Raw genomic sequence first — 21,158 nt, forward strand, 5'->3', positions numbered from 1 at the left:
GAGAGTAAAAGTGAGAGAGAGAGCGAGACAGAAGGAGAGAGAAAGTGTATGAAGAAACAGTGCTAAAGAAACTATGGAGGCGGTGATTAGTAACGCCAGGATCCACATCAGCAGACAAAGATATCAGGTTAAATTTAGCAGAGGTTCAGTAAGGCAAACAGAGTAGAGTATGCCAGAGAAAACAACACTCCCACAGTCTCTATTATCTGAACTCATATATTGCACAGAATTTGTTTGAGATAATTTAGCCAGAGTCTAGAGAAGCTTTCCCACACTGCATAACATTGATAACCATTTCCATTTGACACAAAAGTGATGGGATTGCCTAAAGGAAATAACGTCTGGTGGGTGCATCTATGTTACTTTATAGGCAGGATGTCAAGTGTTTTGTTTCGACGAGACTCATTAATGCAGCAAGAGACCTTGAAGCTGATCATTTATTTATTTTTAATTTGTTCTTTGCTTTTGTATCAACACAGAAGGAATTTGTAAATGTTGCGCTTTAAGAGTGAAGTTACTTCCTCCTATCCCAACTTAATATCCAGAGACAGCTATAAGTAAGCCATTGAATAGGCTGATTTCCTTAAACACAGTGGCGCTATCTCAACTATCACTTTAAGTCCTAACTGCAGGATGGTGCACAGAACAAAGAGGCAGATGTGTGGAATAGCAGGATGCAAGCCATGCATGATTTAAGACTTATACCAAAAAATCTTGCCAACTTTCCCGCTTTGAACCACTGCACTAAGCAGGTGCTGTTCTGAAACTAGAGAGGGGAACGATCTGCCTGTTTAAATATTTAGTAGGTAAATCTTTATATGAATGTCACATAAACAGACACCTGCACCAACAAGTTCAAGTTTTCCTTCCCTAAAATGAGTCATAAATATATCGGACTGCCCTAACATCTTTAAGTGTGGGAACACATGTCGTTAAACATTAATCTCAGCAATGTTCCCCCTCATTTTTGTTCTTGCTGAGCAAAACCTGTTACTACACCTGAGCAGAAGCACCCCATGCATCAGACCTGTGCAGTCAGTGTTCACTGTGCCATTTCTTACAGAGAAACGGTATAATAATGCAGAACAGTTCATTTCTTTATTACGTGTTTATCACATTTTGGTAGACCACTTTCATTCTTTAAAGGGATATTCACCCAAAAATGATCATGTCGCTCCAAACCTGTATGCATTTCTCTCTTCTGTGGAACACAAAAGATATATTTTTAAGAATGTCTCAATGGTTTTTTGTCCATACAATGAAAGTCAATGGGGTCCAGTGTTGTTTTGGACCCCCATTGCCTTTCATTATTAATATATGGTTTTCACTATCATAAAAAGTCACATAATTGTACATATATGCAACATATACAGTATTTCAAAAATTGCCTTTTTCATATACATACTGTATGTAACGTACATTTTCCCCAATACTTGTGGAATTTGAATATGTACAAATATGCAAAATATGAACTATAATTTTAATAATATGTTCATATATGGCCATTTCTGAGATATCTGTATGGGAAAAGAGAATTGTGTATGGGAAAAGACATGTTTTACTGTTGCTTGTATTCATTCTTGCTGGCATTACTTCTTTTCTGATGATAACTCAAGATTTTTCGAGATTACGAGAAAAATAAGTCATGAAAATAGAAAAACAAAAATGCATTTAATTGCATGTCTTCTGCAGATTTAAAACACTAGTTCATTTCCCTTTGGTGCACTTTTTAACTTGAGATCTCTGTCCTGCTCGAAGATGCATTTATTATCTTGCAAATAAATCAGCGCTGCATTTCTGCGCACTAATTTTCTAACAGCACCAGTTCTATACTGAAAATAAATGCGGATGGACTCTGTTTGAAATGCTGTCCATTCATTTAACTCTAATTCAGACAGCTGTGTAGAGTCTGCTGTGTACGCAGATTTTTATCTGTCTGGCCATCAGTGTACATTCTCAGTGATCCACCGCAGACAGCATGCACCCCAGCACACTTCAGCATATAATGAGATACTGTGTAACAAGTAGCCTTCTCATTGTTCTCTAAATAGATGTACAATGTACTACATAATAACCTTTGGCATGAATGATGACTCTCAATAGAAAAAGTGCTGTATCTTTTATTCATGCTAATTCCTGCAAAACGAATGTAGGCTAGTGTAGTTCATAATATAACACATTCTTCAGTTCCTTTTCCTTATGAACTTCCAGAGGTGAAATCAGCAAAATAAAATACATTTATGTTCATTATGACAATGAATGAATCAGAACAAGCTTCATCCATCTGTGCAGCAGATGCTATGTTTTAATGTTATATCTAAATTTATTCTTGAGGGCCCAGTTATGACATCACCTGGCTGTTTTCAAGTATTACCTTATTACTGTGCTTATATATAAAATCTAGGGCTGCCAATTTAACACATTCATTTAGTACAATTAATTTATTATATAAAAAAATAAAAATTAATTAATCATGTCCCCTAAAGCATGTTTTTAGCCCAGCTCCAACTGCTTCTACAAGCAATGTGTCGCACCTGAGCAGGCAGTACAGAAAGAGTAAAGAGCCATTCACACAGGGTACGTTCTTGCATTCAAAAACAATAAAAATAAGCATACAAATTACGTAAAAATAAAACAAACAATATATGGGTGATACTCATAAAACCAGTCAAGAAAATGTCCTGGTCATATTTAACCCCAAATCAATACGGGAAAAAATATGAAATTATATTTTGCATAAAGAAAATGAAGCCTTCATTTAGGACATTTAGATTATTTGCATTGTGATATTATTTTCAGGACACTTATGTATATTTTACCCCCCCATTCTCATTACCGTAATGCGTTTGGACGTTTTACTTTTATTATTCCCATTGTTTTCAATGTGAACTGTCAATACCGTAACACAGTCATGTTTTTTACTGTATTACAATAAAAAAAAGATGCTGTTGTTATTCTATGATTTAAAAAAAAAATAAAAATTTGCAAAAATTAATGGCATTACCAAGGGAGAACTACTTTGTATTAGTACTTTACAATTCAAATAATATCTTAACTCAGTTTTGGAGTAAAATAGGACCAGGACATTTTCTTGAGAGGTTTTGTGAGAATCACTCACATAGACTTCTAAAGCCACTTTTTATCTGTGAATATGTCTATTCAATGCTTACTCATCTGCCACAATGTCTGTCATTTTAACTGTGTGCCTCAATTATGTCTCTGAATCTTTAAAAAATGTCTTTTAAGAATGCTCTTCGAAGCTAATATTGCTATATTAATAAATCAGCATTTCATGGTATTAATTTTATTAATTTTTTTAATCGCTTGACATCCCTAATCAAATCACAGAACACAAACACACAACACACAGGTTGTGTTTTCAGGAACCGAAACAACATGGGAAAAAAATACACAAAAATGGCAACATAATACACAGCTGCAATAAAAAAAATATTATATTTATCCTCTAAAGTGCATTCTAGCACTTCTAGCACTCTGATCTTTTAGGTTTGGGTGCTTCAAGGAACAGAGCAGGATTATTAACCATCAATATATAATTTTTGACTGGCTGAGCTAAAAACTTAATGAGCAGAATTATTCTGAAGAGCAGTGTTGTACAAGAGCAGAGGTGGAGGTGGAGCTGGTGAAGGTTACTGTTGGACAATTGCCATAGCACCATAAAAATTATCCATGAGCACATTTCTCCTTGGAATGTGGCATTCTTGAGTTACTTAAACATATTCATTTACACATTGCCAGCTAACAGTATGCCCCTTGCTATTTCTGCTACCATTACACATCAGAGCAGCAATGTGTGAGCACGCAGCTCTCAGTTGCTTCCAGACCGGTGACCTGCAGTGAGAGTAACCCTAACCATTCAATCAGGCAACCCTAGTGTACTTACACAAACAAAGTGTTTAGATGGGACATGAAATCATTGGCTTGTAATTTCAAAACATAAACAGTCATGCGCACAACACGTGCAAACATTGGATAATCTAACAAGAATACTGTTAAATTGTTTAGATTCAATGCAAAATCAGGGTAATAGGCAAAAATCTGTGTGTGCCAATAATGTTTTGCTTAAACGTTTCTGACCTTACAGAAGAAAACTGTTCATACGTTGTAAATAAATGCACATTATTATTAGCTTACTTGTAGAGATCATAGAGTGCTACGTGAAGCAGGAGAGATGGCTCGCAGAACCTGGATGAGCGGTCTGATAAGTGGATGTGAGGTTGTTACAGAGCAATATCAAGACCGCTAGATGGCGCCATTGACACATCAGAATCGAGTACTCCAGGCCTCCATATAATAAGTAAGGGATAATGTACAGTCAGCCAGTCGTTATCGAAAAATAATTCAGAGGGGACTTGTATCACCCTGAAGAGATTTTGTGATAACAGCTGACTGTACATTATCCTGCTTATTACATGGTTACTAAGCAAATACATAAATACATGGACATGCAATATTGATTTGCATCGAAATACTGTAATTAGTGAAAAGAAAGAAATAGCTGAACAGCTAAATTCCACTTCTGGTTTGCATCATAGTTCTGTTGATATTTATTCTGTGAAAATAGCCATCTGACTACTCATTATACAACCTATTATAAGACTATTTGCCAAATAAACAAATAAATGGACATGAAACAATGATATGAGTTGAAATATATTTTATTAGCTTACTTGTAGAGATTACACAATGATCAGAGAAGCAGGAAAGATGACTCACAAATTCGCAATAGCCGGATGAGTGGTTTTATGTGGATGTGCAGTTATTACAGAGCAAAATCAGACCGCTACATGGCACCCTTGACCAATCAGAATCAAGTATTCCAGGTCTCCGTATAATAAGTAAGGGATAATGTACAGTCAGCCAGTTGTTATCAAAAAATAAAGCAGAGGGGTCTTGTATCACCCTGAAGAGGTTTATTTTGTAATAACCGGCTGACTGTACATAATCCTGCTTATTACACGGCTACTAACCAAATACATGAATACATGGATTTACAATATTAATTTGCATCGAAATTATGTAATTATGTGAAAAGAATGAAATAGCTGAACAGCTAAATTCCACTTCTGGTTTGCATCGTAGTTCTGTTGGTGTTTATTCTGTGAAAATAGCCATCTGACTCCTCATTATACAGCCTATTACAAGACTACTTGCCAAATAAACAAATAAATGGACATGAAACATTAATTTGAATTGAAATTATTTTAATAGCTTATTTGCAGAGATCGCACAGTGATCAGAGAAGTTTGAAAGAAGACTCACAAATTCGCAATACCTGGATGAGCGGTTATATATGTGGATGTGCGGTTGTTACTCAGAAATATCAGACCACTAGATGGCACCATTGACCTATCAGAATCAAGTATCCCAGAGAGCTGTAAAACAATATGAAATAATGTCATACTCTGCACTCTCCTCTACCTCACTGAAGCCCAGTAATATATTGTGAGTGCTTCAAAGACTTGGGACAGGCTTTTGTCAATGCTGTCCTCTGTTCTTCAATCTCACTGAACTTTACAGCTGGTGGTCATGTCCTCTGGGAGCAGCCACAGGCATTCAGGAGTCAGCCTGCTGTTACCGATGACAGACGAGCTGGGACTGCGGAGAAAGGCTCAGTTAGAACCTGAATCTTTAAGTCCCATTAAAGCCACTGTGCGTCATGCTGTCCCTTTAAAGTCATGCCAATTCTCCCATCCATTCATTGAAAAATGCACTTTTGATTTGATATTGGATAAGGACACAAGTATAGGATCAATGTTTCACACTTATTGAAAACTTTGTTTGTGTCTGAAAGGCACAATCTTTTGTTGGTCCAGGAACAGAATTCAACAATCATAGCCCTAGGAAAAAAACATAACCTACCCATATAATCAAAGGGAAATTATTGGTTGATAAGAAAGTCCATAAGCCTAACTCTAAGACTAACCCTTAAAACTGATCGGTTGACAGTAATGTTGTTCCAGGACCACAAAGAATGTTGATCCTGAAAAAAAAAAATGAAAAAAAAAATCCTATGTGTGTAAATCGTGTTAAGCAATGTAATGCATCCTCATGTGGTTGGACATTAGACTTTGTATTCTGAGTGCTTCCTCACCACAGACACTCGCATGGAGGTCTGACACAAATAATTTTGAGAAATGGAGAGTATGGGAAGTATTTTTAAAGAGTGCATATAGTCTTATACCACTATCTGGAAATTGTCAGAGTTTGAGGTAAGTTTGTCTTAAGTTGGTATTTATTAACTCATTTCATCTCAAAATGGTGACCAGCATGAAAGTGGACCAGCTCTTTATAGATTAAAAGCTTTTCCAGACCAGTGATATGACTGGAGCCTTCTGCTGTGTTCATAAAGTCTCGGAATGTCTTACTGCAATTACAAGATGACAACTCAGCAAATCTACTCTGAGCTGTTCATGCTGTCTGACTCAGAAATTATTAGTTTCTATGGCAATGTTCATTTGCCAAAATGTATCTATGTGAAGTTTTGTTAATAATAACAGCAAAATACTTAACTATTGCTGTACAGAAATTAATTTCTTGCAGAACAATTTAGAACAAAGACAGCGGTAACACCGACTATAATGAAACAGACTGAAGGCACAGTAAAATTGGAAACAGTAACTTGACATTTCTTTAGCTAAAATCGGTCTGTGCTTATGGAAATTCTAAACACTGCCCACAGTGGCCAAAGTGGTAATTGTTGTTGGGTGTATGGACGCATGTGAACTCCAATTTCTGGTTGTAATATCCATGGAGTGCCAAAAGCAGGTTGTGAAGCAAGTTGTTTTCAGCTGTAGCTGTTGAAGAAGAATGCATATTTAATAAACTGCACCCCCGCAAACTTAAACCCCAAACCTAAACCTAAACCTAACCATAAGTGAAGTAAAAATGTAATATTATAAGGAAAAATGCAACCTCTAAATCGCACTGGTCAGTGATTATGCAAACACGATTACTTCCTGGTTTGAACCCCTTTAACGCTTCTGGTCATGCCACAAGGGAAGGTAAACACGTTGGAGCCAATGCAAAAATGTATGATAGGAGTTGCCACTTGTCACTGAGTCAGCATAATGTGGCCGATCCACACGAATAATTCTGATCAGTTAGAAAATAAATAGTACAGAACAACCTCAAGATCTGTTTCGAGTTTGGTAGCTGTTGCTTGAAAGCCCCAGAAAGAGTTAGAAAGTTTGGATTACTTTTATGCTGCCTTTATGTACTTTTTGGAGCTTCAAATGTATGGTCACCATTCACTTGCATTGTATGGACCTACACAGCTGATTCTAAAAATCTTCATTTGTGTTCTGCTGAAGAAAGAAAGTCTTACACATCTGGGATGGCATGAGGGTGAATAAATGATGAGAGAATTTTCATTTTTGGGTGAACTATCCCTTTAAGGTAACACCCAACAGTAGTGTTCCTCAATAGGCGGCCTGCGGGCCACATCCAGCCCGTGAGAGGCAAATGTTTGGCCCGCACTAAAGGCCTGTTCACACCAAATCTGTAACGATTTTGTGAGACTAACCTCAGACGAAATTCAAAGAGTCCGTGAAATATAAAAACCAAAAACAATTTCACCCCTGCACTGTAGACCTTATTCACACTAGCATTGTTAGATCAATGCCATCATTTTTAATGGGAATGACAACGAGGCTGTGAGGGATAGACTGTGAAAGAAGGTCACATTTGGAGTGTCCTACTCGCTTTTCTGAAACTAGACAGCCTCGATGACGTTTGAGGCCGCAAACGCGACCTCTAGAGGATGCAGCCTTCGAAACGAGACACAGCCACAGTCTCTTCAATGGCACAAATGGTATAAAGCTGTATAAAGCTCCTAGACAAGGGCGTAGATTTGGCAGCGTGAAGCATTTGCATTTTTCCATTGATCATGGTTTTAATACTGGGGGGTTGGACTTGCTAGTTTTGATTATCTCCCCCCCCACATCCCTGCTCCTAGATAACATCTGATTTTCTACAATTCATGTTGTCTGGAGTTCTTTGTATACTGAATGATCTTGTACAGATATTTTATCAATGTTCTGTCCATCAAAAAACACTTTTAACTGCAGTACAACCCATTGAAGAGTCTGTGAGTCTATCCCGCACAGCCTCGTTGTCATTCCCGTTAAAAATCAAAGATTGCACTAGTGTGAATAATGTCTGTTGCTCTTCTACAAACATTTTCCCTGTCTCCTGCCCTGCCCAGCTCTGAGTGCTAGATGAACACTGTTAAAGCATTTATTTACCTAATTTGGCATAACTGTTTCATTATGTTCTTTCCATGGTGTTGACGCATTCTGAGGACTATAATCTGTGTTTTTATGCAAGTGAGATGAGTAAAAAGCACTGTTGCATAAACATTTTCCCATTTATATTTTAACTATATTTATATTTTGCTATGAGTAAATGGACTCCCGAACCCAACTACTCTTTTTATGATGTCTGGATTAATGCCTGGATAATATAACACAAGGTACTGTGATACAAATACACATGCACAATAGTGAACATTAAGAATAACACGTATAGTACAGTATAAAATAAGATGCATAGGCCTAATATTAAAAATAAGAAATCACTGGCTCACGGTCTTTACTTTTTTTAAATTATTGCAATACTTTGTTATATTTTCCTTGCAATAAAAATAGCAGTGTGGTTCTGAAGTTTGTGTACACTAAATTATTGCATGTAAAGCGTCTTTTTATGGGATTGTGGCATGGGAGGCGTGGTCATGTGTCAGTCTGAGGGAGAGGGAGTGTGGTAAGGCTCTTCACCTGGGTTGTGAGAACTCTAACACCTGTCTCTAATTATAGTGATGGCGGAGGGAGACCTGAAAAGGCACACCAGAGCGTCAGTATGGGAGAGAGAGACCAGAGACTGTTCCTGTGTAGCTGTGCTACAAACATTGTCGACTCATTTGTGTATTTTGGCCACCAAGAGACCTTTTTGTTTAAGTGTTGTACGACATTGAGAGAGTAATAAAAATACTCACATTGACTGTTTGCTGTCTCCTGACTCCTTCATTGCCCACAAACTCAGAAACAATCACAGTGGTGCTGTGACCTGGATTTGGAGGATAACGCCGTTATGGAGTCTACACTGCTGGACGAAGTTATCAAGTCCCTCGCGAGCATCCAGCAAGACCAACACCAAGCCCTCTTGGAGTTACGCCTGGAGCTGGAACAATGATTCCAGGCCCTGCTCCTGGCACAAGCGGAGGACCGGCAGGTGTTCTGGAGCCTGATCGTCAGAGAGGGAGCTGGTGCTGTGACCCCCCCAGAGCCCACCCCACCCCTGACCCTGATGAAGATGGGTCCAAACGATGATCCGGAGGCTTTCCTTGATCTATTCAGGAAGACCACTGAGGTATGGAGGTGGCTTCCTGACCAGTGGACAGCCCGCTTAGTGCCCTTACTCTCCGGGGAAGCGCAGATAGCAGGACCACAACTCCCCACCACCAGCCTCCTTGATTACTAACACCTGAGAAAAGTCATCCAGCAACGGGTTGGTCATAGCCCCGAGCAGAGTCGCCAGAACTTCAGATCGCTGAGCTTCGGGAGGCATGGCCATCCGCTCACCTTTGCACAACAGCTCCGGGATGCCTGCCGGAAATGGTTGCTGGTCGAGGGAACCCGCGGCGCCATGGATGTCGTCGATCTGGTGGTACTGGAGCAGTTAATCTCCTAGCTTCCTCAAGGAATGTCTGAGTGAGTCCAGTGCCACCGCCCGCCGTCACTGGAGGAGGCTGTCCAGCTGGCAGAGGACTACATGACGGCGTTTCCAGGAGGCAGTAATGCAGTGTTTTTTTTCTTCTCCCTCTTCTCTCTCTCCACCCCCTGTGTCTCATTCTCTCTCCCCCCCCATCCCTCCCAGTTCCGCCCTGTTCCGGAAGAGGGGAGGAGCTCCACCCAAACCCCTCCCCTTGTCTGTCCCTTCTACTCCCCCTGCCTCCCTCTGCTCTCCTCTCCAGGTTGGCGAGACTGCCCCCATGAGTGTGGTAGGAAAGCCTGGGCCGATCTGTAGGAGCTGCGGGGAAGCCGGGCACTGCCAGGATCATTGTCTGGTGATGGAGGTGGGGACACTGATCCAGATCCCTAATGCTCTGCATGCCGCCCCTGATCGGGCGGGAGCGTATCGGATTCCGGTAAAGGTAAAAGGGGATACACATCAAGCTTTGTTGGATTCGGGTTGTTCCCAAACCTGTTGTTCCCAAACAGTGGGGCATTGGATAAGAATAAACAGGTGAGGGTGAGGTGTGTGCATGGTGACATTCGCAAGTATCTGGTGGTTACCATTGAGATATGATTCAGGGGGAAAAGGCATAGAGACGAGGCCGCAATTAATTCCTGCCTCACCCATCCACTAATTCTGGGAACCAATTGGCCTGGCTTTAAAAATTTATTGAGGGTAATGTGCGTGGATGGGTCCTGCAAAGTGGTGTTGTCGTGTGTGACATGCGACCCTATGGCTGGAGAGGCCTGCTCAGCATCATGATGATGCAGATGAGGGAATTCCCGTACTCAGGGATTTCCCTCTGGAGCAGTCTCGTGACGAGTCCCTCAAGCACACCTTTGACCAAGTGAAAGTAATTGATGGTCAACAGCTCCAGCCTAATGTTGCGCTCACATACCTGTACTTTTCTATTATCAAAGAGTGGTTGTATCGAGTGGCACAGGACACTCAGACCAAAGAGAATACAGTTCAGCTATTAGTACCACAGAGCCGTCGGGAAATACCAGGCGGCTCACTATAACCCAATGGCTGGTCACTTATGTCACAAAATGACTTTGAACTTTATAGTGGCCCATTTCTTTTGGCAAGGCATTCACAGCGGCATACACAAATGGTGTGCGGCGTGCCGTGAATGTCAGTTGGTGAATCAACTGGCCACCCCAAAAGCGCCATTGCGCCCTCTGCCGTTGATCGAGATTCCTTTTGAGAGAATTGGCATGGACCTCGTCGGGCCATTAGAGCGGACTACATGCGGGCAGCGCTTTGTATTAGTTCTGGTGGACTGTGCAACGCGATATCTGGAAGCAGTGCCCCTGCGCAACATCTCAGCACGTAGTGTTGTGGAGGCACTCTTCAAAATTATCTCCCGAGTGGGGATTCCAAAGGAAATCCTCACTGATCAAAGCACAAAATTCATGTCACGTACACTATGCGAACTGTACAAATTATTAAGCATTAAATCGATTCGCACCAGCGTTTATCACCCGCAAATGATGGGTTGGTCGAACGATTTAATAAGACCTTGAAAAACATGATTCGTAAGTTCATACACGAAGATGATAAAAATTGGGATAAGTGGCTCGAACCCCTGCTGTTTGCAGTACGAGAAGTCCCGCAAGCCTCCACAGGGTTTTCCCCTGCGGCGTGCTTGACGTCATATGGGAAGCTTGGGAGGAAGGACCTTCGAACAGCAAAAACCAAATTCAATACGTTCTTGACCTTAGAGCAAAACTCCACACTTTGGGTCAGGTAACACAGGAGAATATGCTCCAAGCACAAGAACGTCAACGCCGACTGTACGACAGTCATTGTTGTAGTCATTATCTGGCTCAGGTATATGCACCCTTACTGCTTTCTCTCTCTCCGGACGAACGCTTGACCACGCCCCTGCTGCCACATGTATTTTGGCCACCAAGAGCCCTTTTTGTTTAAGTTTTGTACGATGTTGAGAGAGTAATAAAAATACTCACATTGACTGTTCCTTGTCTCCTGACTCCTCCATTGCCCATGAACTCAGAAACGATCACAGGGATATTTTTTACTACGAGCTTAGTGCAAACGAATTGCCGAACCGAACCTCGCTGCTGTTTTTAATGCTAGGAGAATATGATACACATTAAATAGTGTATATTAAGACAAAACACCATAAGCAGACTTTCAAAAGCAGACCAGGTTCATGTTTGCAGTACAAAGGGTTCAAGTATATAATTTTCCAGGGTACCAGCTGCACCTACATCTGTGAGTCATCGTTTTCTACAATGAATATCATCATGAACCAGGAAAGTGCACATCTCGATCAGTGTCGTAGGATTGCTACAGCAGAGTAAAGTCCCAACATCAGAGGTTGCTTCAGTCCGTCGCTGTCACTTCTCTCATTGAATGGGGAGTATATGTCAATTAATACAGATATAGTTTGACCCTCATTATTCTAAGGAAGAACAATAACAATATTAATGCTTACAGGTCTAATAATTGAATTTGCAATTAGGGAAAGTGCAGGAGATCCCGTCTGGAGATGAGCAGGAATGGTTGACTTGCATGGAGAACACGGAGATCCAGATTGTTCATTAAAGTTTTTTTTTTTCATTATTCATTATCAACAGGCAAAGTTGTGTAATTTTGTTTTTCTGTATACAAACAAAATGTTCATTATTGTTTGAATAAATAAAACAGGCTATTAATACTGAGAAAAATAACTAATAAAAATATCAGGATATTTATGTCACGACTCTTTTGACAAAAACAATCAAAACAACAATAGTAATAATAATAATAATAGTAGCAGCAGCACAAACACTTTTTCATAACATCGAGGGCGGTGGCCCTTAGTTTTTTATTGTGACAGAATATGACCCTTGGTGAAAACTAATTGGGGAACCCTGCCCTACAGCCTTGCAAAGTACCACTACCAATAGTTGTCTACTGTTACAAACTCTAAGCGTTACTCTAAAGTACTACATTAATTATTGTTATTATTATTTTTATTATTCTGTTTTAGTATATACAAATTGCATTTGCATTACACATTTAACAGAGTTTAATCTATAATATATTCAGTATTTGTGATTGTTCCTTTTAATTATAGTAAGTTATGGGGACACTGTTTCCTGAGAATGAGCATATTGCAGTGTATACTTAATGCATAAGGAAAATTCGTGGTTCAATACATATTAAGCTCAATCGACAGCAATTATGGCATAATGTTGATTACCACAAAATTAATTTCGACTCATCCGTCCTTTAAAAAAAAAAAATGAGATACAGTGAGGCACTTACAGTACAAACGGTCACTGGGCCTCATTCATGAAACACGAGCAGTACAAATTTTAGTGTAAATCGTTCGTAAAGCCGGTCTGATGTACAATGTCAGATTCATGAAATTTTTTCAAACCGTTAGTCGGTACAGAAAAAAATGTACACCTGCTCCCGGGACTTATATTTCTGCGGAACAAAAATGGGCTTTTCCCAATCAGTGGGCGTTTTCAAACCATTGAGATTCCCTGCTTTCATTGGTTAGTTTAGAAACGCCAATCCTGGTTTGGAAACGCCCACTGATTTCTACACTGAGATACCCTACTTTCATTGGATAGTTTAAAAACACCCATCCTGGTTTGGAAACGCCCACAGATTTTAAAACACCCTTTACTGTTCTGCAGAGACCTATACTTCATAGGTGTTCTTACAGGCAAACTGCCATGACTACATTTTAATAGAAGTACAATTAAAGAAGTACTGAAAAAAAAGTAATAATTAATGTGCGAAATTAACCTTAAAAAATAACAAATAATAAAAATAAAAAAAAGAAAGAAAAATGCTTTTCTTTAGAAACTTTTCTATGCTGCTTTCATTTATTTTTTCAAAGTATAGTTTTTTCCAAACGGCATTTTTGCGCCCTTGAAGGGCACTGCGGGAAGGGGACACCACACAAAGGGGTGTTCCAAATGAAAGTGAGCAACTCAAGCCCTGCACGAAGGGCCCTTCCACAAGGCCGTTAGCGAAGAGTACATGTGATGGACAATTCAAGGAATAATTTTACAGTTTATGATCACGTGACCCAGGGTGGTGAGTCCTCGCAGCTTCATTTTAAAGCTAGATGGCGGGAGAGTTCGAGTTCATGTATAAATGCAAGTAGAAATATTAAAATATATAAAATATATAAATATATTATAGAATATATTACATATTATAGAAATTTAATTTAAAGCTACACTATGTAACTTTTGGCCCTCTAGCGGTAAAAAAATAAAACTGCATGCGTCTTGTTTTGGTTGTGCTTCAGTTCTGCTCCTCTGTGTGGATAAATGTGGTTTGAGGCACTGGTGTACACACGGCAGGTTTGGGGAGTAAGGGAATACACATAACGTGATTACGTATTTAAAATACAAAATATAAGTAACTGTATTCCACTACAGTTACAATTTAAATCATTGGTAATTCAGAATACAGTTACATTCAAAAAGTATTTTGATTACTGAAGAGATTACTTTGCATTTTATTGTCATTCATTTCATTTAATATTTAGTCCTTTCAGATGGAAAACATTTATACATATAAATGATGCGATCCAAAGTGCATTTGAACAGCGGTGAAACACTTTCTTATGATGTGTTACATTCATACGAGCAGACAGAGAAGTAAGTTTGAAGTAAGTTTGGAGCACAAGAAATAGAAATAAACTTTGTGTAAATTGTCAGCTTTATGCTAAGCTAAAATGCTATTTCTAGCCATTTTACATGCACATGTTACCAGGCACGATCATATTTTTTATCAAGGAAATTCACGTTGGATCATAATTTCTTTTTTTCTAGTAAGACCTTTGATATTAGGGCAAAAATCATATTCTTGATAATAATTTTTGTATTGTTTTCCTGTAAAAATATCTAAAAATCCATAAAACAAGATCAATTTGATTAATCTTGTTTTAGAAACAACACTGCATAAGATATTTAGGTTTTTCAGAGAATGAATTTTTTAACATGTGTATTTTGTCTTACTAAATACAGTTTTTATAGTCAAAACAAGTGAAAAAATCTACCAGTGCTGAAGAAGTAATCCAAAGTATTTAGAATATGTTACTGACCTTGAGTAATCTAACGAAATACGTTACAAATTACATTTTACAGCATGTATTCTGTAATCTGTAGTGGAATACATTTCAAAAATAACCTCCCAACCCTGACACAGGGATACAGGATATCTTATCAGAGCGAATGGACAAATAAATAACGAAAGAAAGGAAAAGACGGATATTTGAAAACAGGTCATCTGAGCAGGTAAGTGCCATATCTTCTGCTGTTGTTTTGACTTATTAGAAACATTGATGTTTTGAAATAAATGACGTTACAAAAGTAAGGCAATGTTCATTAACATTAGACATAACGATTGCTAGTCTGATAAGGTCAAACATTGTAAAGTTTTCATAACTGCAGGATATTCTGGCCAAATAGACCACGATAGTAACTAATTTAGAGATCGTCATTGTTACCAACCAGTGGTCAACATCATTTCAAGACTCGCATGTCCTTGGCAAGCCTATGACTAAAGGATATATAAAATGATTGCACACGTATAAAATTAAATACACACGTGTGCTAGCAAGTGAAAAGTTCTGCACCACTTACAGTATAATTATTGTATTTCACTACCCACACACACACACATATCAATAAAATATCTTACCTGTTGAGTAAGAAAAAAGCCATCTCTGGGTCGCTTTTAAATTCTTTCAGATCTCGGAGTTGTCGCCACCTCTGAAAAGCCAAGCTGATGTTGATTCGGGTTTTATTACGGACTCTGTCGCTTTCCCTTTTTGCTTGTAGACTCTGCTCTGTTCAGGGTTTCTTTGTTTTTGCAACCGGTGATTCCCCGGAGGTTTGCCGTTTTGAATGATCCATGGTCAATTTTTCTCATTTGTTGTCACTAACTTTCAGCTTCACGCTACTCCCACACCACTCACGCACTACAGTAGCCTGGATCTTATTTTCTCTGTGCACGGATATGACGTCAGCACGCACGGGCGAATGACGCATGTGTGCAATTTCCAGTGAAATCCGTCCCGACAGCTCTAAAATATAAATCATTATTATAGGTTTATCAAAGTGCATTTGGAAGATGGATTTTTGTTGCACTCTCTCATTAATACATTTAGTTATTTTTTAACAAAAAAAGTTACATAGTGTAGCTTTAATGTTGTTTTGTTTTGTTGTGATGTATTACACACATTTTCATCATGCATGGAATATATTTAATATGTAATTTAAATAAGTTTCGTAGTGTGTTTAATAGTAGCTATAGTAGTGAACACATGTAGGGATCAGTGAAGACTATAAAGTTGAAAGTAGACCGATTTTGCAACTATGACTAAGTTGCTGCACTGCATTGTCATGGTAATGTAACCGGTCCTGCTTGAATGGTCCGAACGGGATTCAAAACGGCATCTCTGGAATGGGAGGCAGGTGCGCTAACGAGGAGGCAAAAGGCTACAGCCTCTAGCATCAATCACTAGTGCGCCTCTTGAGGCCAGGGGAGTGAGGTTTACACACTGCACAGCTACCTACCAGCTGGCTATCATTACATTCACCCCGCTAAACCTCACTCCCATCTGGGTCACGGCACCACTGTAACCGGTCCTACTCAACCCACTCTGAACAGGACTCGAACCGGCATCTCTGGCATGGGAGGCGGGCATGCTAACGAGGAGGCCAAAGGCTACAGGTTCTAGCATCAGTTGCTAGTGCGCCTCTTGAGGCCAGGGGAGTGAGGTATACACACTGCACAGCTACCTACCAGTTGGCTACCATTACAGTAACTAGAGGAAGTGATGTTTTCTTTCATTGCTCCCTTAGTGAAGTGTGTCCCAAACGGACATATAATGAGACACGGACTCTGTCGCTTTCCCTTTTTGCTTGTAGACTCTGCTCTGTTCAGGGTTTCTTTGTTTTTGCAACCGGTGATTCCCCGGAGGTTTGCCGTTTTGAATGATCCATGGTCAATTTTTCTCGTTCGTTGTCACTAACTTCACAGTGCAGTTAAGTGCAGTTTTGGGAAATGCATGTAAAAAATAACGAACGTTCGTAAAATTGCTCGTAGAAAACGCTCTTAACCGCTAAGTTTTCGGGAGAAATTGCTACCAGTTATTTCGTATATTTACGAAATTTTAATGAATGAAGTCCATAGAACGGAGTTGTTCGAAGTCGTTATATTTTCATTGAAATTATTTATTTAGATGAAATTATGTATTTTCATTTCTGTCATGTGTCTGAAGGAAAAGGGTTGAGAGTGCAATCCAGAGCTGGTGAAAAGAAACAAAAATTACCCTGTGACTAAAAAATTATTCACAGCAGGAACTGTGTGTTGAAGTCACGAAGTGACACCCAGAAATGAGTTATAGCCCAAGCACATACTCATTCTTTGGCAAGAGATACAGTGTTCAGCATCCCAGTTCTGACTTGATTTATCAGAGGAAGAAAATGTCTCTGAATATACTGTAATGCCACAAAATATTGTTGGAACTAGTGAAGTAATGCTGATAAATTGTAATGTGTTCATGTGGTGCTATTCAATCAAATATAGAGCTGTGAATCAGTTTGGCTTCTAAAGTTTTTAAATGACCTGCATTTTCAATGTAGACGGCATATCACTTCAGTAATGTGAACACACTGTAGGAACTAAAGTCACGATAATCCCAAGTAATGCAGAGCCCCATTGAACAGTGTGAATGACAGGAGCTAAACACAGGAAGTTTTTGAATAGACTACAGTCAACTGGACCCAGGTAGGCCTAATTTCCATGTAAATGAACTTTTAAATGGAAAGAAGGCTGTTGGAAACATTAAGGCCACCAAAATACCAGAAAATTAGCCAAACCATTGTATGACACTGCAGAGTTTCCATTTCAGGCTCAGTTAGCCGTTGTTTGTTTGCAATTTACTTGGGTCTGTTAGAAGAATGGGTGTAATGAGAAGCATGAATGCAATTATCTTGTTGAAGGGCATTCGGCCTGACCGGTAATAGGCAGTTTTTCCCCCCTCTGTATGACCAAACATTCCTCCAGCATGTCGGCCTGCAGTCAGTATGGAGGAGGCGCAACTTGTGGCTTTCACACTCTGTTGAGCTCATAACACAAACATCATTCACAACAGCCTGGTATTTGCTCTACTTCCCTGCACGATCGTTTGTACCATCCTCTGAAAGGTTAAGTGAGTGAAGCAAAATGCACACATTTCATCTGATTGTGAATCCAATATGGACCCATTTACATTGTACTGTCATATTAACTAGGGCCAGTAATTGCTTCTTTCTACATCTTCTGGCGTTTTTAGCACTGTGAACTTCTAGAAAGTAGAATGTCTTGCTAAAAAAAAAAAATTCAGATTGTATTTGTCTATTAACAATGTCCAGCTGTGTAAGTACATGCATCACATTTTTTTTTTTCTTTTTTTTACTGAGAGTCATGAAAATCCCCATGACAGTGTCCTTTCCAGTACATCTCAAATTCTATATTGTATTTAATAGAAATCTGTGGTGGAAATTATGGTGATGGAAATCAGACTTATAATGTTTTTTAAATAAAATGCTTGCTGAGGCTAAAAATACTGGACGTCCCGACTAATACGAGACAGTTGGCAACCCTACATTCAGGTGTGGGGAAGTTATGCATCAAATCTTAATACTTAATGGTTTGGATAAAATAATGGTTTGTTCAAACAGTAAAGGTGATGCTTGTCTTAGCATTTGTGATTTAGTGGATCTGAATCTCTATCTATTGGCACATTTGCACCACCTGCTGGAAATAATAAAAAAAAAAGAAAAGCTGGACAACTTTTGTGGTCAAGTATTAGTTTTTTTTATTTATTTCTCGTTTCTGTTTTCATTAGGTGTTGGTGAGGAATCTATCTGATGGCACTGAGCTCAGAGGAAGGTTTGTGGAAACCGAGGCATTTTAGGTGGGGAGGACAAAGCGTCCCACTCAGCAGGGGGTAAACGCTCAGAGAGGAACACTGCTATGTTCATGGAGCCTGGAACCATCTACGTCTATCCCATCTACAGCATCTACCTCTGCATGAACGTCTCAAGCCAAAGTAAGAGTCCAGAAACCTCTCTAATTTACATTCACATACATAACTAAGAGGTTTACAGGAGCTCGAGCCGGAAGTCTGTAATCACAATTTCCTACCGCTAGCTTTACAAGAAACTGTTTTGTTGTGGTGATTTTTTCTCTCCAACTGTTTCTCATTAAATTTCAAGTTGGCACATTACATTAACTCCTTTTTCAAAACTAAAGAAAGGTTGGAGCATACACACACAGACAAAAGCCGATGAGAGGGAGACAGCGTGGAGCCTTGCTAACTACCATATATATATATATATATATATATATATATATATATATATATACACTGGCGGCCAAAAGTTTGGAATAATATACAGATTTTGCTGTTTTGGAAGGAAATTGGTACTTTAATTAACCAAAGTGGCATTCATCTGATCACAAAGTATAGTCAGGACAATACTGATGTAAAAACAGCACCATCACTATTTGAAAAAAGTCATTTTTGATCAAATCTAGACAGGCCCCATTTCCTGCAGCCATCACTCCAACACCTTATCCTTGAGTAATCATGATAAATTGCTAATTTGGTTCTAGAAAATCACTTGCCATTATATCAAACACAGTTGAAAGCTATTTGGTTCGTTAAATGAAGCCTAACATTGTCTTTGTGGTTTTTTTTAAATTAATTTATTTATTTATTTTTATTTTTTTGAGTTGCCACATTATGCAATAGACTGGCATGTCTTAAGGTCAATATTAGGTGAGAAATGGCAAAAAAAGAAACAGCTTCCTCTAGAAATTCATCAGCCAATCATTGTTTTGAGGAATGAAGGCTATACAAAGCTTGAAATGGCAAAAAAACTGAAGATTTCATAAAGAGGTGTACACTACATTCTTCAAAGACAAAGGACAACTGACTCTAACAAGGACAGAAAGAGATGTGGAAGGCCAGATGTACAACTAAACAAGAGGATAAGTACATCAGAGTCTCTAGTTTGAGAAATAGATGCCTCACATGTCTTCAGCTGACAGCTTCATTGAATTCTACCCGCTCAACACCAGTTTCATGTACAACAGTAAAGAGAAGACTCAGGGGTGCAGGCCTTATGGGAAGAATTGCAATGAAAAAGCCACTTTTGAAACAGATAAGCAAAAAGAAAAGGTTAGAGTAGACAAAGAAACACAGACATTGGACAACAGATAATTGGAAAAGAGTGTTATGGATCTTAACCCCATTGAGCTTTTGTGGGATCAGCTAGACTGTAAGGTGTGTGAGAAGTGCCCGACAAGACAGCCACATCTATGGCAAATGCTACAGGAAGTGTGGGGTGACATGTCACCTGAGTATCTGGACAAACTGACAGCTAGAATGCCAAGGATCTGCAAAGCTGTCATTGCTGCACGTGGAGGATTTTTTTATGAAAACTCTTTGAAGTATTTTAAGAAGTTCTGAACATTTTTTTCAAATTGTAATAGTAAGTTTTCACATTATTAATGTCCTGACTATACATTGTGATCAGTTGAATGCCACTTTGGTGAATAAAATTACCAATTTCTTTCCATAAGAGCAAAATCTGTACATTATTCCATTATTCGCCAGTGTATATGTGTGTGTGCAGGGGAGGGGGCAGCAGTACTTTTGCGCTTATTGGAACCTCTGAGCGGTCGAGATGTCATGAGGGGGCTGCGAGCAGCCAAATGCAAGGAAGGAGCAAAAACACTTAAGAACAAAGAGCCTTGCAATGGTCCGCCCAAGTTGTGCCAAGCACTATGTACAATGCTGCTTTGACCGCAGGGATCTGGCCACTGATACTGAGGTGTGGCTTGAAAGAGACCCAGAGAGAGACACGATTAATGCTGGAGAGGTGGTGTTGGCCCCTCGGATCGGAGTTGATTCTCATGGGGAATGAGCCATCAAACGCCTGCTCTTTTACCTCAAAGGCCACCCATGTGTGAGTGTGGTGAACAGAGACGCATAGTGCCAGATGCACTGACAACCCCGCACACCCTCGTCCGATTTTGGGCCCCAAAAGGTTAAGACAGAAAGGACAGTCTGCTGAAATAGCGAATTCTTTGCTGTTAAGTGATAAAATATGTAAGAAATTGTTTAATTTTGTCATAATTTACTCACCATTAAGTCGTTACAAACCTGAATGATTGGCTTTCTTCTGTGGTATACAAAGGGAGATGTTAGGCAGAACGTTAGGGACTGAACAGCCTCAGTCACCATTCACTTTCATTGTATAAAAAAAAGATGTAATGACAGTGAATTCTGACTAAGGCTGTAAGTCCCTAACACGTAGCCTAACATCTAATTTTTTGTTTCATGGAAGAAAGTCAGACATATAGGTTTG

The 21,158-nt window shown here is 39.3% G+C and overlaps 1 pseudogene; it reads left to right on the forward strand.

Moving 5' to 3' along the window:
- Positions 1-5,550: 5,550 nt before the first annotated feature.
- Positions 5,551-21,120, forward strand: LOC127450614 (DNA-3-methyladenine glycosylase-like; annotated as a pseudogene).
- Positions 21,121-21,158: the final 38 nt, after the last annotated feature.

Source organism: Myxocyprinus asiaticus, chromosome 13, assembly GCF_019703515.2.
Source record: "Myxocyprinus asiaticus isolate MX2 ecotype Aquarium Trade chromosome 13, UBuf_Myxa_2, whole genome shotgun sequence".
NCBI classification, from domain to species: domain Eukaryota; kingdom Metazoa; phylum Chordata; class Actinopteri; order Cypriniformes; family Catostomidae; genus Myxocyprinus; species Myxocyprinus asiaticus.